The following is a 6,000-nucleotide window of genomic DNA, read 5'->3' as shown; positions in this document are numbered from 1 at the left end:
ATTAAAGATTAATTTTACGAAATATTTTTTATCAATAATTTCATCTTGAAACTAGCGACGGTTGTTTTTGCCTTTGAATTATTTGTTATTCAGTTTGTAGGAATGTCTCTTTTTATCTAACATTTTTCCTCAAACATTTCATATATATTTATAATATATATATATATATATATATATATATATATATATATATATATATATATATATACATATACATATACTTATGTATATATATATATATATATATATATATATATATATATATATATATATATATATATAAATATATATATATATTATAAAATCTACTGGTCACATTTTTACCAGGTACGTAAGTACTTGTAACCACAATACCCTCTTAACTGTATGTGTGTATATATATACACATGTTATATATGTATAATATATGTGTGTGTGTGTGTGTAAAGAATCTACACGTCACTTTTCCACCAGATACATATGGAATTCTGTAGCCTAGTATCACCGATATTCTAACGCGAAATAATTTTGTACAGTCTTTCCCGTACTTATCAAAACCTACAGCGCAACAAAAACCCAGTATAGATAAAAAAAAATAAAAAATAAAAACTGAAAAACAAACTATTGTAACCTGGAGATGTTTATTCAGTTCATTCACCACCCGAAATCCAAATCATGTGATCTTACAATATCAGAAGCACCACCGCCCAAATCCGCTTGTGTTCATTCTTGGAATGGCTTGTTGTCGAACCGAGCGGGCTGTTTACCTCCCTTTGTGCTTTTGAGATACTGAATGGATAATTGAAGGATAACCGTCTGGCATTTCGGGCGAAATAGTCAACAGTTTCTGATTAGTTTACAGAAGGACGTTCGCAAGAAAGAGCAAAAAAGCTTTAGGAAATAAGCAATGGAAGCAAAATTTAAAGTGATGATCGCTCGTAAAATTTCTTTCGACAGCTTTTTTTTCCGTTTTTAAATTTAGTTAAAACTACTGGTATTTCTTATTGCTTACCCGACTGCTTAGATTCCGAGTCAAGATTTTTCCTATATATATATATATATATATACATATATATATATATATATATATATATATATATATATATATATATATATATATATATATATATATATATATATGACTATTTATCACATCACCGTGATTCATATACAATCAGAAAGCTACAAACGTCCTTTAATATCAAAATACCTCACGATAGTAATTATTTTCATATATGTTACCGAAGGGAATTTTTAGTTGATAATAAAATTCCAGGTTAGAGTGAATTGATATTAAAGGATGATTATATATATATATATATATATATATATATATATATATATATATATATATATATATATATATATATATATATATATATATATATATATATATATATATATATATATATATATATATATATATATACATACATACATATATATATATACATACATACATATATATATATATACATATATATATATATATATATATATATATATATATATATATATATATACGTGTTATACAAAATCCACGATACTAATTGTTTTGCTGTTAAGGGATTGAGTCCAGGTTAATGAGACTGTAAAGGAAGGTTGTGATGCTTATCTTTGCATGTGATTTTGATGACTCGCTAAAACTGTCCGTTATGCTACTAAAATATAGAACTTTCCCTCCTTAATATTTTCGCAGAGATGAAAGTAAATATGCCAAGGTAACAGTGTGACCACTAAAATTAATTTATACAAGCACTATACATAAAATCATGAGGAAGGAATATCCTAAAAAATGCAGTAATGAAAGATGCTGATGAGTTGCAATGCATTAAAACTGTATTTTCGTTTCCTGCTTTTAAGAACTTCAGAATTCTGATAATGCTGGCCTACGCTAACGATACATAGAGTCACAAAAGTTAATATGTGGCAAAAGAACCCAGTGTTTTAAGGAAGCAGCCTCCTCGCTTACGGGCTACTCTGTAAGCAAGAGTCCGTGCTGGCATAATGTCAAAGAAAAAAAAAAAAAAAAAAAAAAGAAACAGCAACGACCTCTTCGTTGTAAAACACAACAACGCAAAATGACAGGATCTTTTATCATTCTTAGACAAAAAACTCTAAATAAAAACTTCTAGATCTCTTCGGAGACCAGATCAACTTTCAAGCAATGGGTCTTATTCTTTTTTATTAGCAACATAATTCCAAATGCTCCCAGCGGTGTTACAAAAGGGAATCTACAGTTAATGCCCGGATGTCGGCAATGATAAGGAAATTAGAACGGCATAAGCTTCTTCGGATTACGCTAAACACTTCAAACCACCTTTGGGAACTTTCGATTCTGTACAACGATAAAGTTTGGACTCTGAGAAATGAGGTTTAAGGATAATACTCTTCCAGGGAATTCTCACTTACAGATTAATTTTGCGCTTATCGGCGCGACAGCTACGATAAGGATGACGTCAGCAGCTACAGAAGTGCCGGCAAACATTGATAATATTACTACAATAAATACGGCAGTTTTAAAACGTACGATTTTAACAATGATCAGCAACAAAACAACAACGACGACAATAATAGTAATAATAATAATAATAATAATAATAATAATAATAATAATAATAATAATAATAATAATAATAATAACTTCGTTTTAGAATATAAAGATGAATCTTGTTTTTATTGAGAGCAAACCACATTATAGTGCTTTATAAGATAGAGTAGTTTGCTAAGAACACTACTTTACTCTTTCTGTCTCGTTCGGCTTGAGAGAGAGAGAGAGAGAGAGAGAGAGAGAGAGAGAGAGAGAGAGAGAGAGAGAGAGAGAGAGAGAATGTCTATCTTTATTTTATTAAAACATGTCATACACCAAAAGGAGATAGACACAGAGAGAGAGAGAGAGAGAGAGAGAGAGAGAGAGAGAGAGAGAGAGAGAGAGAGATATTTTCGTTTTAATGTAACATGTCACAGACTGAGAGAGAGAGAGAGAGAGAGAGAGAGAGAGAGAGAGAGAGAGAGAGAGAGAGAGAGAGAGAGAGAGAGAGAGAGAGAATTCATATTTTCGTTTTAATGTAACATGTCACAGACTGAGAGAGAGAGAGAGAGAGAGAGAGAGAGAGAGAGAGAGAGAGAGAGAGAGAGAGAGACTACGCATTCAGTTTTGGTTTCGTTCATTCTCTGACCGCATTGTCGTGTCACGGACGCTCCCATACTTCAGGTGAATGCGTGCAATCAAGCATTCTTTTGTTTCGCAATTTCCCTAAAAGCTTTTATCCTTTGAACATCTCGCAAAGAGAGAGAGAGAGAGAGAGAGAGAGAGAGAGAGAGAGAGAGAGAGAGAGAGAGAGAGAGAGAGAGAGAGAGAGAATCCTCCCTCTGTGACTTTTTCTACCTATTATTTTACGACAATATTTGTCGGAACATTGACCTGATCACTGGAAAATAATAAATAATTAAGACGTGTGTAAGTGGATATACTCTAATTAGATGCCAGTAATGGCGTTCATTAATGGATGCAACAGTAGGCCTAACAGCAGCACTGTCGTTGACCCCTAGCTCTCTCTCTCTCTCTCTCTGTCTTTCTCTTATACGCACACACACGCACTTCTACTGGACATCGACGCTTGAGATCCAATCTTTTGATTCTTTAGTACCTCTCTCTCTCTCTCTCTTCCTTTCTTTTTGCAAGTTTCCTGAAAATGAAGAATATATACACATTCTATCTCCACCTCTCTCTATCATTCTCTTATTCTATTAATAATATAAACTCTCTCTCTCTCTCTCTCTCTTCCTTTCTTTTTGCAAGTTTCCTGAAATTGAAAAATATACACATTCTATCTCCACCTCTCTCTATCATTCTCATGTTCTATTAATAATATAACCTCCCTCTCTCTCTCTCTCTCTCTTGCTTTCTTTTTGCAAGTTTCATGAAAATGAAGATATACACGTTCTCTCTCCACCTCTCTCAATCATTCTCATGTTCTATTAATAATATAACCTCTCTCTCTCTCTCTCTCTGTAGGTTTCATGAAAATGAAAAAAATAGATACGCGTTCTCTTTCTACCTTTCTCTGTTATTCTCAGATCTAATAGAAAAATAACGTCTCTCTCTCTGTTTCTAAAATCAGCCAAATGACCTTAAAGAACATTGAAAAACTAAGTCATTTGTTTATAAAAAACGGACAGATTATTGTCACTGATTCCAATACCTATAGAATGGACGTTCTGGATACTGGCAAACTGACTTGTGCCCCTGTAAAAGAGGTACTTGATCTGGCGTCTGTGACCCTTAAGGGGTATTTAAGGCGTGTACCCACGGGTACCCAGACGGTGGGTGAAAATGTATTCTCTTCATACGTTCGTTTTGTGCGTGCGTCGTATTATGGTGTACATTTATTATGAAAATGACTGACTGCATTAAAAAATCACAGTCTGGAGCTTATTCTTCGCGTAACTTTGAGTCCTGTTTTATGCTGAAACATTATGTATTTTATCGCTATTTTCCAGCGGTCGGTAGTGAGATAAGTCATTGGATAGTTGATGAGAAAAAAGATAAGGATCTCCTGGTTTCCGAGAAAGACTGCTTCTCATATAAGACATGTCACCTACGTGGGGAGAATTAAAAGTGCTAGTAGAAAAATATGATTTTTAGGTTACGTCATTTATTCATCACGTTATTGCATATTTTAGCCGACTCTTTTTCAGCTCTTTTTCGCGCTAAGGTTGAATCTCGTATGTCGTCCTTTGTTGAAAGGTTGATGAACCGTCTTTTTCATCTCTCTCTCTCTCTCTCTCTTTTCATAGCCACTTTTATTCTCTCTCTCTCTCTCATTTTCGATACCTCTCTTTGGAGTTATTGTTCATTTCAACTAGCCGAACTCTTTCTCTCTTCATAACCAGTTTTACCCCCACCTCTCTCTCTCTCTCTCTCTCTCTCTCTCTCTCTTTTTGCTTAACAAGTTCGCTCACTATCCATAAATTTCTAATATTTTTTTTTTAAACAATGCCACTTGATTTACTTATAATTCAACTGCATTTCAATGTTTCTTTACCAGAGGGAGCTTCAGCAAATTCTATTAAATAGTGTTATCTACATATTTAATAAAAAAAACCTAACTAAATATTTAAGGTGTCGTATTATCTTTGAAATGATGTTCAGACAGCGTTAGCAGTTAAGCAATGGATCTCTGATTATCGTGGAACCTGAATTCCGTGAATAATGTAAACAATATTTAAGCAACTTGTTTGTATGTACGACCATTGCACTTAGTGAAAGTGTATGGATGTTTTCATAGAGATCTGCCAATTTCTGATACTATCTCGACCCAAAGCGTCATCCTCTGTCAGTTCGATAACTCTATTGACAACCTAGAACCAAACTTCCAGCGAATCTCGCGGGTTTTCATTATTATTATTATTATTATTATTATTATTATTATTATTATTATTATTATTATTATTATCTAGAGTTAGCAAAAGTTTCTAAGTGCACATGTACAAGGTCCTTCGTCGTTCAAAGCGAGCTTTTACAGAGAAGAATGTGAAATCACATGCGGATATGAATTTTCTGGAGACACTACTTCACATTTAAATCCTTGAGAATTGTTTGGCTACTCGTATTGCTAGTACCGATGTTGCTGCTGTTTTTGCTGTTGCTATTTCGGCTACTGCTGTTACTGCTGTGCCATTTCACCTACTAGAATTAGGGGAAATAATGACAACAACAAACACGGTGAATAAAATCATAAACAATTATTATAAAGCGATAATAAAAATTGCAATAATAATAATAAAAACAATATCGGAAATAATAATAATAATAATAATAATAATAATAATAATAATAATAATAATAATAATAAGTCAGTGACGTCAACTAAAATAACAAATACAGTAATAACGAGGGATTACGAGAAAATAGAAAACAACTACAGAAATTACAGATGCGAATAATAGTAATAATATTAATGACTTTTCCCTTATTCTTGGCAATCTGTGAGGAACAGTCTACTGGCGTATATTCCC

The sequence above is a fragment of the Macrobrachium rosenbergii genome, chromosome 9, assembly GCF_040412425.1.
Source record: "Macrobrachium rosenbergii isolate ZJJX-2024 chromosome 9, ASM4041242v1, whole genome shotgun sequence".
NCBI lineage: Eukaryota > Metazoa > Arthropoda > Malacostraca > Decapoda > Palaemonidae > Macrobrachium > Macrobrachium rosenbergii.
The sequence above is the reverse complement of the archived record's forward strand: the minus strand, read 5'-3'. Positions refer to the sequence as shown.